This window comes from Oncorhynchus nerka, linkage group LG6 (genome assembly GCF_034236695.1).
Source record: "Oncorhynchus nerka isolate Pitt River linkage group LG6, Oner_Uvic_2.0, whole genome shotgun sequence".
Taxonomy (NCBI): domain Eukaryota; kingdom Metazoa; phylum Chordata; class Actinopteri; order Salmoniformes; family Salmonidae; genus Oncorhynchus; species Oncorhynchus nerka.
In genome coordinates this window covers 25,026,755-25,038,239 of record NC_088401.1, presented here as the reverse complement: position 1 = coordinate 25,038,239, position 11,485 = coordinate 25,026,755, and the positions used below count along the sequence as shown (strand labels likewise).

Below are 11,485 nucleotides of genomic sequence, written 5' to 3'. Positions count from 1 at the left end.
ACTATGACCTCATTTCCCATTGGTGGAGGGAACAACACCAGGTCAGTTGAAAAATGAAATGCACCTAGCTACATTCGTATTGTAGCCTACTCAGTCAGTGCAAAACAGAAAAAAAGTAATTTCTCATCACATCGTGCATTATAGTTTGCATTGAGAAGTTTGGTGTTATAGATATATCCACACCCTACCTACCTTGTCCAGCGCTGGATGGTCTATAACTTCTTAAACACATAGGATTACTTAATGTACACACCGGTCTTCTTGTGTGTCTGCAAATCATTTGTAAACAGCAGAACCAGTCCTTCCAGACAGTCTACTTTTCAAGGAACTGGAAGGTAAAATGCTTATTCATATAATCCTTTCTTGTTTTGTGTTTACTTTACTTTGTGTTTACTTTTTTTTTGCAATTCAGCAAATGGTGAAATATGAACTCACTGGACATTATTGACACGAATCCCAGATAGAACATGAATTGCATGATTTTATATGGCACTAGTGCTCACTAAATGCACCCTTTGTGCTGTTATTTTAGATTTTTTGATTCAATGACAACGAAGCAAAACCAGAGGCAAAACTTTGACATATCCCTTGTCTGACCGAGAAGGACCGATCCTGTCCTGTGTTTGATGCTGACTCTCCATAGGGCCTTAACAGCTCACGGTATGATCCCCTCTTCCCTCTGATCCCCTCCCCCAGCCCTTACTGTATCCCTCTGCCCTCCCTCCATCCCTCCTCCCTCTCCGAGCTGTCCAATTCTCTCCCTCTCTGAGCTGTCCAATTCTCTCCTTCTCTGAGCTGTCCAATTCTCTCCCTCTCCCAGTAGATGACATGGCTTTTCCGTCCACACAGGAGGTTAATTCACTCTAGGATGGCATTATTTCCTCCCAGCTCTTTGACAATATAAAAATTCAGAGTGGACAGCTCAATCCCTCTTCCATCTTAGATTTGATTGTAATGGTATTGCCTTTTGTCCCTAGGAGGCCTCCAGCCGCCACGGCCGGGGCTATATGACACTAAATAGCCAGGCTACAATTTTCAAAAAATTCTGTTAATAACTCATTTTGAATGGGAACTTGGGCGCTGTTTGGCTGGCCAGTCCGGTCACATCCCTTAACCCCCACTACTCACAGGTCACCTCCTATACCTAAAAGGAGCCCAAACGCTAAATGCAAGGGGTTAATTAATGTCTCTGAATTTACGAGTCCCCTACCTGTTACGCTGCATTCCAAATAACAGTCCCAAAGAGACACAAATGTCATATTTACAGCCTGGCTGTAAAAAAAAAAGCTATTCAGCAATGCATGGTAGTCTGCATGGGGCTGACCACTTTCTTTTCCCATCAAACTTTACAAGTGTACCCATTCATCAAAAATGATGGATTTATGTAATAAAACCCATTTCCTCCCCATAAGACCCTTTTAAATAATAAAATAATTATTTATTGATTGTTAAAAAATGTACATAGTCGTGTAATGGCTTTGCACCAGCGCGCACAGGACGAACCTGTGATAAATAAAGGCCAGAAAGAGAGATGAAGGGAATGAAATGACTTCTGAACCAGTCAAATCTGGATTAAATATAGCCCCTTGCAGTTTGGATCACAAAGGACATTAAATCCTTTGGAGGCTCGCATGGACCTATTATTGCATGTTCTTCTTGCATGTTCTTATTTGAAAGACAAAGTGCAGAAACGGCATCAAGCTGAATTGCCTTTTCAACTGAGACAGGTTGTTTGAAGACCACTGAACAAATTGAACATGGTTGTTTTAGTCATTCTGCTGTTGGATCGTTTTGAACTCAACTGTTGTAATGCAAAAGTTTGAGCAATCAAATGTGGCCTTGCAAAGATGACTCAAACTTAAATATCCATTGAGAGGGTGGTATTACAGTCTGAGAGCTGTCTTTCACAGTACCCTCCACTGATGACCTATATGTTTCTCCCCCTAACCCACTTGCCTGAAATTAAAAAGAAAATGACACACACACACACACACACACACACACACACACACACACACACACACACACACACACACACACACACACACACACACACACACTCACCCTTCAACCCAAAGTGCCAACTTCAAAATTGGAAATACCAAAGGAAAATTACACTGGTGCTCGTCTTATAAAAAATAATCCCTACATTTATTTTGTCATAAAAACCCCTATCTTTTTCCAACAACGGGGGAATGGACCTCTCGAAAAGGATTGCGGAACGGTATAATATCACCCAATCCTTTATAACATTGAGGGTTTCTTAATAACCCATTTATGTTTGCTTTTATCCCAGGCTAAAGTGCCTTCTCTGTTGTCTCTTTCCTGGGCTAGTCTGAAGCCTCCTGCATGCGACGGAAACAGATGCTATCTCCACTATATTACTTCTCAAAGCACTCATATCCTCTCTCATGTTATTTTCTTTGATCTGCTAGGCTTGCTGGTCTCACATTTTTTATTTTTCCTTTTTTTCACCATCACTCTGCGAGTGACCTAAGAAAAGTGTGGCCATATTGGTGGTGTTACAGATGCTCAGAATTTACTTCATATGTTCTGTTTTTGGTAAAAGGAATGCATTGTGTTGTGAGTAAGACCTAAGACCGATATTCACCATTAAAAATGGCTTTCAAAACTCAACTGTCTTCCTAAGTATTCAAGTAAAAATACTTATTTTGTCCATTTTCATTTAGTCCCTTAGCATTACCGTGAACAGTGAAATGTTGCTTTTTGTCTGCAGTATGACCAAAGCAAGTCCAGGCAATCCATATCAATTATCTGAATTTGACAACTGATGTAAGGTAGCCTATTATCTGATTCTATTTCTTGCTAAGAGCTAAACCATTTGAACATGTCTCTTTGGATTTATGTGAAATACCTTGGGACTGCTTCCCATGCCCCTTAGGCAACAGGTTGGTAACATGAATTCCTTACCATATAGGCTTTACCTCACTACATACAATTGAATACACAGTTGTTATACAGTATTAACAATATAACATTTCATTTGTCACACGCACAGAATACGACAGGGGTAGACCGTGAAACGCTTACTTGTGAGCCCTTACCCAACAATGCACAGTTAAAAAGTAAGAAAATTAGCCAATACAAATTGAAAATAGTAACTCTATAAAGAACAATAACTAGTCTATATACAAGGAGTATCGGTATGGAATCAATGTGCAGGGGTACGAGGTAGTTGAGGTAATATGTACATGTAGGTAGGGGTAAAAGTGACACGGCAATCAGGATAGATAATAAACAGAGTAGCAGCAGTGTATGGGAAGAGTGTGTATGTGTATGTGAACCAATGAGGGAAGAGAACCTAGTAAACTACTACATACTCGAACTCAGGAAGGCAAAGAGGCTTTGGTTTTCTTGTTTCTGTGCAACCAGGAGGGGGAAGCATACCTCTTTGCAAGTTGGACCAAAAGAGAAGGAAAAGAAAAGTAATTAAACAAGCAATTTGTTAGGAATGGTGTCTGCTTATCCAATCTGTAAATATGCATTTTTTTCTAATACATAGAGACAGAAAACAATGTGTTTGTTGTCTTCTCAGAGAAGTCGGTAAATGACATGCATGTTTCATTGCGCATTCATTTAACCTGAGCCGTGTATATGAAGTAAAGGGATTGGGAAACAAATGATGTAGTGTCATTTAATTAAGAGTTTTGCTGTGAGCAATAATACTGTTTTTCACCTAACCTTTAACTACTTAATGGATTTGAGAAGCTATTACCTTACAAGATGTATTTTTCTAATTATTTTGAATATTGTCAGAAATATGAAACGTCAATCAAAATGGGGATTAGTGCAATTTTTGTACATTGTGCACTCATGGACTTAGAATGATACAAGGCCTGATATGTTTACAATCCTAGGGATATGTAACATTTATGCTCTCTGGCAAAGGCTTTCCACACGGTATTCTGATTTTAGCCTACATTTGCTTTTCATTTTCCATTATTCTCTCATATGTGTTATGATAGTTATGGAATTAACTATTACAATTTTAGTTTGAGCAATTAACCTGAATTCCAACCCTAATAAATGTTTAAAATATATTTAATAACTTAATATATGTCGTACAATATATTTATGATATATTGGGATGTTATTACTCACACCCAAATTGGCCCCTGATGCCTCCCATAGCCCCACTCCACCTGCGGCCCACATCTGTGATGAACGACACTGTGTCCCAGGGATTATCACTCAGCCTGGCACATTTAGGAACGCCGCTAAAGTGGCGGAGAAAGTTTATTTAGTTTGCCCTGAGGGCGTCCATGGCAACAGGCAAAACTTTGTGTGTGACGTCAGGCTCATTTTAGTGTGGATCTAACTTAATAGTTTGGAAAGGACTGGCACATGTGGGCACATGGGCATAGTTTTTTAGCTGGCATCCCATTCCAGGTGCCAGGACCCCCATCTGATTGCACAGGGAAGCATGTAATCATCATGAAAGCCTCTGTGTGCGTTTCTCCTCTCCCCACCCCATAAACCAACAAAATGGATTGTGTGGTCAGGAAGGAGAAAATGAAAGAAGAGAATGAAATTACAGACCTGGCTGAGTGCACAAATCATGCATATAATGTTTTATGGCTTGCCAGAAGAATTCAACACCTGTGGCTCACTGTGGCTGTAATTGCACGTGATGCACCAAATTTCAGGGCCCTTGTTTGTCTTGGCAAGGGCAGGTTTAAGAGAAGAACTGATAAGGGATGGAAAGGAGGGATCCAGGAACGCCTGTCGTTTAGTTCTTGTAAGACCCCTTTTGAACCACCCACAGCCCACACAGGGAATGCATCATAGAAGCTTAATTTACCATTGTAATTACGGTGTTTGTTTATCTTTACCTGGATTTGGTGGTAAAAGGTGGATGATGATTAATCAGATCAGGATGAGTTGAAATGGAGTGTAAGTTTGCTGTTAAGTTTAATTAAACAAGGCAATCAGAGAGCCATAAATTCAACACAGCGTGACCAGCCCTGTCTGAACCCGGTCCTGGGAAAGGCTGATTAACGCTGTGAGAAAAAGCCCATTCTGCAAAATGCAGGCTACTGTAACCTATCCAAGTACAACGGATTTCTCAAGGGTTGTTTTAATTAACCCAAGGTGTAGTAATAAAGAGCAATGTTAAGGAAAGATAGTTTGCCATAATATCACATTCTCTATTAAAATGACTTCTATTTCATTTGAAATCCTGAAAAATCTCTCCACTTCTATTTAATTTGCAATCCTGAAAAATCTCTCCACCGCTATGTATTATCTAAAGTTTTATTCATTGTCTCATCTCTGAGACAGAACAAGTATTGGAGGGATGGATGGCTAGATCTCAAACAAGACAACAGCGTGAGACATCCGAGAGCTCTCTCTCTCTCTCTCTCTCTCTCTCTCTCTCTCTGTCTCTCTCTCTCTGTCTCTCTCTCCCTCCCTCTCTCTCTTTCTCTCTCTCTCTCCGTCTGATGCTTGAGCCAAATTGATTACCGTACTCCATCTGCATCAGGCTGGCTGCCTCCTGTGCTCGCCACGTCGTGCCTACAGCCCAGAGTTAGTGTACAATTACATATAGTTTAATATATCTGCTGAGCACCTTTAAACAAGCATCACAAGTCCAGGAGGTGATTTGTCTTCCAGCGCCATTACTCCATCTTGATAGGCAAAGATTGCTCCTAGCCATGTTTAAGCATTAAATAGTGTATTATTATTTCACATAAATCAAGCTGGGATGTAAGGGGGATTCATAAATGTTGCATTTCTCTGACAGTATTTTAAACCCCTTTCTCCACAGCGTGGTGGAGTTTCAGAGGGAAGCAATTCTACTCCCTCACTCCATAGTACATTAGGCATAAGCATATCAGGGAGGTATATTCAAAACAATGTATAATGCAGTTTAGATTCAGTTTAAACTACTTGCAACACATTTGTCATTACTGCTGTTCCCATAACAAGAACTACTACTAATGCTGCTGCCAACAACTACAGACAACAATAATCCTACTCTTACTAATTTTATGCACTTTGAGATGATTCTATAATGAAAAGCACTTTATAAATGTAATGAATTATTATTATTATTATTATTATTACTACACTATCAAACTGTTATTGAAATATTGGTGGAAACTGTCGACGCTATCGTCATACAGTTGCTGTGCTTCTCTTCACACCTAGGATGTGATGTCACACTTGGTTCCTTTTCAGCCAATTTTTGTGATTTTTTTTTGGTGCAGTGTGAACACTCCAAAGGAACTCAGACCCCTGAAAAGAGCCCCCAAAGCTAACCGAACTGAGACCATCTCAAGAGGTGGTCTGAGTTCGGTTTGCCTGATTTTTTTTTTAGGACAATGTGAACGCAAAGCTTCCCAGGTGCGCTTATCATTATTCCCTGACATTGGTGTCACAAAAGAGAGATGATGATGATGTGCAGGTTCACAGGAAAAAAAATGTGTGCTGTTTTTGGAATTTGATTAGCGATTGTCAGTGACGCACAGAAATTCCAAAATGTGTGGAGTTTTTAGTTCAGATTATTTGTTTGCAATATGTGATCTATAGGCTAAGAGAGCTTCATAAGCTGTTTATTGATTGTGGGGTTTGAATAGTGTGAGAAGACAATATATTTGGTGAAAATCACAACATAGGGTTCAAAATCTATTCGAGCTCTTAAAGGGACAGTAGCCTACCTTGGGTGTACAATGTTCAATTGCAGCTTGATTTATTCTGCAGTCATTCTATTGCTATTTATTCTGTTACCAATCAAATGTACATGTTAATAGTATCTTCTGATTACAGTTATTATGTCTCATACTTTAACTAAATGCAATTTATTAGCTTCAAAATATAAGTAGGCATATCTAGCTGTCCGACAACACATTCTGATTTGAATGGCTTGTCCTGCACTTTTGTAAAAACCCAGAGTGCATGTTGGGAAAAGATCTTGGTTCCTTTCTAAACATAGCAATGTGAATGCAAAGAGGACTCGGTCCACAAAATAGGTAAAGTGAACTGGCAAGAGTTGAGTCCTCATTCAAAGGCAAGGTCAGTGTGAACACAAAGAGAACTGAGTCCTTTGCTTTTGTTTACCCTGGAGTTCACTCTAAAGAGGACTGAGTCCTTTGCTTTTGTTTACCCTGGAGTTCACTCTAAAGAGGACTGAGTCCTTTGCTTTTGTTTACCCTGGAGTTCACTCTAAAGAGGACTGAGATCGGTTCTTTTAAAGAGGACTATGTGAAAACGGCCTAAATTATAGCAATAATGACAACTCAAAGTTAAGTCAAAATTATGTTTTATCACTTTGTTGGACAAGCACCCCTGCTCATGCAGAAACTCTCCCCAGGAAAGGAAATGACTTCATACAGGAAATGGGATGTCAACCCTACACATGGACAGGAATACAGTGATTTAGTCAAAGTGACAAAGGCCTTTTTTTCTCAATTCACTGCAAATTGACTGTAAAACACAGGCTACAACGATAAGTTGTTTTGGTTACTCCGATGACACTTCACACATTCAATTATATTTCCTGTCTTTTTTTGGCAGTCTAATTATTAACTCTGCTGTAACAGGCTGTAGTTGACAGAAGTAGAGGGAGGGGAGGGGACTTCGGTTAGTTAGGGTGCCATGTTAGAGTTGTTCGTTGATAGGGACTTGGTACTATACTCATTTTATCCAGCTAAAGACAATAAAAACGAGAGGAAATCCTCTGAATCTTCACAAACAACTCAATTTCACTCAACCACGTCAAAATGTAGCTACGCAATAAGCTCTTGCATTTAACTTTTGTGATTTTAATGCCTGCATAACTACAGTACAACTTAATTAAACCACACTTTCACTTTAAACGTGCTTATAATTTTTTTATACATAATTATTTGCCCAACTGGCCTCGGGACATTTTGGTTGCAACAAAGCCAGTAAAAGATATTGTAAAAGTCATTGCAAATTGAATTGATGCCAGGACAGTGAGTTGATGAGGAGGAAAAAAGACCCAAGAAAAATGTCTTTGAACAGGTTTTTGCTTGCAGGAAATATCGCTGCTGGAATGGTATTCTTTCTGAAGTGTTTCATGGCGATAAGAAATTCTAAATGATTAATTGGAGAAGATGGCACACCTATTCTGCTCCCATGACTTCATCTAAAATGGCCAATTCTCTGCAACACAAAAGAAAACATCTTTAAAAAAATGAATAATTTCTCCTAAACAGCTATATTTATTATAAAAATAACGACATCTAGGGTCTAAAATATGTTGGTTTCAGATTAAGAAATAGGTATCCTAATAACCTTTTGCTGATCCATTTCTTCCCTCTCTTCAAGTCCTATCTGATGGAGTACAGTAGGGGACAAGGGATCATGGTCTGTATATGTGAGAAACCTGGTTTCCCTGCTGCCTGTCTTCTCTCTCTCGACCCGGGGGCGAATGTTTCTGCCTTGACGTGTGCCGGCTGCAGCATTTCTTCACATGTACTCTCTCCTCACCTATATCCTGGAAACTTTGGCCTGTCATGATTCTCTTGATCACTCTCTTTTGACTTTCAAATAGACGCACGCCGGCGAGAATACCTGCTCGGGTAAACGCGGGGTTAAGCTGAATCAACACAAGCCAGACACCCCTGTCTGTCATTTTGGAACCTCATCATGTCTAGCTAGAAGGAAGCCATTGAACTATTCATATAAGATGAAATGTCAGCAAAATCTCTGGCCTCTGCTGAAAATGTATGCATACATACTGTAAAGCCTAGAATGTACAATAGCCATGAAAACCAGAGAGGAGATTCCCTTGGCATTATATTTGGTGTTTGGTTTGTCATACTGGAACAGCATTCTACCTGTCTATCATCATACCATGGCTGGGTGGGTAAGGTTCAACGTTTTCAAGTGAACTTGGTTTTGGTAGATCTGCGTCATTGGAAGCCAATACAGTCAGAGCCCTGTGATTAATTGTTTGCGGTTCACCACTTCAAAGACACCTCATTACCGGTTTAACTTCTTTCATGCCCTTCGCCACCTGTCCTCAGACACACACACTACCATGCCACAAACACGGCCTGTCTTAGTGCAAAAAACTATTGACAAAGCAGTGTCGTTATTGAAATTGTTTTTCAGAAATGATTATTATTGTTATTATTATTATTACTACAGGTTACACACACACACACATACATATACACACTCATAACAGATTCCAGTAACACAACGTTAAGTTGTTTCTCCTCTCTGTTATCTCCACCTTCCTTTTTGCCCTTTGGTGAAACATTTTCTTGGCATGCATGATCTCATTTAACTTTGATTTCCTTTCTCCAGGACTGCATTCTAGATGTTTCCAATTTCCAGGCCATTCCGCAATTTTCAACTCCAATGAGAGACAACACATGCTGAAATGGCTGTTTAGGTAAAGTAAGGAATTGGTAAGTGATGATTTTAAATGCTGTCTCAGATAAAATGGACGATTTGTGGTAGATAAGGATTTGCCTTTGTAAAAAAGCAGGAAGCTTGTGTGGCTCATTTAATCTGTTTTGATGTCGCTTAAATGTATGTTGTATCTTACTCTGGAAACTCTGATCGCCACTCACAGTAATACCTCTTTAATAAACGTTATAAAGAGGAATATGATGCAAAGCTATCTAATGTAATTCTGAAACTGGCTTAAAATATATTATTTAGTATACGCAAAACAAATGAAGTTATACTGTGTTGTATATTGATTTTTTTTTTACTGTGTTGTATATTGATTTTAAAGTATTTTGTTTGGTTTTAGATGATGAAATAACATTATGCTGATGTTAGGCATGCTGTCTGAATGTCACTACAAACCCTCATTTACTATGTACAACACTATAGATTTGATGTGGTTATTTATTACAGTACACATGTACCATAATATAATGTAAATAACAGCACAATAGCAATAAGAATGCTCTAACCCTATCATCATTTAACTTCTGTATTAATTCAGAGTTAATGTTTACATCTGAACTGTTCACTAATTTGTTTATTAGTATGTTCATTCATTAACAATGTCTCATTTTGTATTACCCTGTCAGAGTCAATTAATGCTTTTTTGACATGCCCAAATAGTTTTCGGGCTGCATTATCTAAAATAAAAGTGATTTTTGCAAACTTTTTATACTTATTATCACTAATTTAGTGTATGTCTTGGATGTCATTACCATAAACTGAGAGTTGATAATAAAAACTATTCCGTGCAGACTGACCATAGCTCTCTGTGTGAAGTCAAATATTGCAGGGCAGTTTCAGTAGAACTATTTGTCTTATTCTTGATTTGAGCTTGAAGTGGTCTTATCAAAACCAACTCAATAAATCAACCCCCCCCCCCCCACATAGTAACAATAATACTATTTTCTCTTTGTAGGCTTTCTTGTTTGTGTTGTCTCACATCTTCTGAATATTTTCTGAATTTGTTCTTGATTAGCATCTGGACTGTGGAGAATGTGTCCAGCATGTCGAACCTTTTGTTCACTGAAAAAAAGGACTCAGTGTCTGAATTTAAAGGGGTTTGTATAATCCCAGAACCAATACCATCAAAACCAAAGGATTCCCAAAATTGAGTTTTCAGCACATTTTCAGAAGAACCTGGAAATTCTCTCTCTCAACTCTGTCATAAATCTAGTTCCCATTTCCATATCAATCGGATTAGTTCCAAGACCAGGGAAGTAGGTGTAATGTAAGTAACCATACAAATTTTAATATAGGACATCAAAACATGAACATGCACAGCTCTGTGAAGATGATGTGAAATCTCTGTTTTTGAGCTTCAAGGCTTTTTTTATTTGAAATGTGCTGTACGACGCAATATTTCAACATTTGTACTGCTGTCATTCTAATTTATGTTTAAACACACTCACAAATTAAATGTTAAATTAAATGTTATCCCCTATTCAATAGCTGTGCTTCCACCACAATTATACAGTTAACATATTAAAGCAATGACTTCTGTCAAGTTGCAAACATTAAACTTTTTCTCATCACCTTTACGCATACATTACCTTAAGTCAGTCACACACACACACACACACTCACAGTCTTGTGTCGAGCCTTGTGGGGGGACACAATTCAGTCCCATTCAATATCCTATTTTCCCTAACCTTAACACCGAAACCTAATCCTAAACATAACGCTAGCTCCTAACCCTAAAACTAACCCTAAACCTAATTCTAACCCTAACATTAATTCTAACCTTAACCCTAAACCCTCTAGAAATAGCATTTGATTTTTTTGGGGAACTAACAAAATATCCCCAGTTGGTCACATTTTTGTTTGTTTACTATTGTTATGGGGACTTCTGGTCCTAAATAGTATAGTTAAACACTTACACACACACACACACACACACACACACACAGAGCAGGCCACTGTCCAGTAGATAAACATAGACTACAATGCTTTAACTGGCATGCCACAGCCAAATAAAAATGGGGGAGTGCAGGCAGGGCAGCTAGCTGGTGAGTCACGGCAGGATTATTCAGCA

General features: G+C 38.8%; 1 long non-coding RNA gene across 1 annotated transcript; it reads left to right on the top strand.

The window, feature by feature from the left end:
* Positions 1–38: 38 nt before the first annotated feature.
* LOC115130216 (uncharacterized) lies at positions 39–10,274 on the top strand. Its single transcript, XR_003863745.2, has 3 exons — positions 39–335; positions 533–660; positions 9,301–10,274. It is a non-coding gene; the product is annotated as an uncharacterized LOC115130216 (long non-coding RNA).
* The last annotated feature ends 1,211 nt before the right edge of the window (positions 10,275–11,485 follow it).